General features: G+C 32.2%; 1 protein-coding gene across 1 annotated transcript in view; it reads left to right on the top strand.

Moving 5' to 3' along the window:
• LOC107578322 (von Willebrand factor D and EGF domain-containing protein-like) overlaps positions 1 to 233 on the top strand; it is a gene marked incomplete at its 3' end in the record, with an annotated part of 3,781 nt that overhangs the window by 2,441 nt on the left and 1,107 nt on the right. The window lies entirely within an intron of this gene.

Raw genomic sequence — 233 nt, 5'->3', positions numbered from 1 at the left:
TATAATTGTCCATGAAGGCTGGAAGTGAAAAACTCCTTATATTCAGGTGTGCAGAATTATTAGGCATGTTTTCTTTTACAGATAAAATGAGGTTTAAGTCAAAATTATTAAATCCCCATGAGAAATATTCAAAATTCATCAGAATATCAACGTGCCTAATAATCACGCACGCGGTGTATTTACAGTAAATACATAAAAGATGTTCTTCTGTTCTTCCTCTCAGATTCTAGTAA

Source organism: Sinocyclocheilus grahami, unplaced genomic scaffold (assembly GCF_001515645.1).
Source record: "Sinocyclocheilus grahami isolate Dianchi unplaced genomic scaffold, SAMN03320097.WGS_v1.1 scaffold9733.1, whole genome shotgun sequence".
Classification (NCBI taxonomy): Eukaryota; Metazoa; Chordata; class Actinopteri; order Cypriniformes; family Cyprinidae; genus Sinocyclocheilus; species Sinocyclocheilus grahami.
The sequence above is the reverse complement of the archived record's forward strand: the minus strand, read 5'-3'. Positions and strand labels throughout refer to the sequence as shown.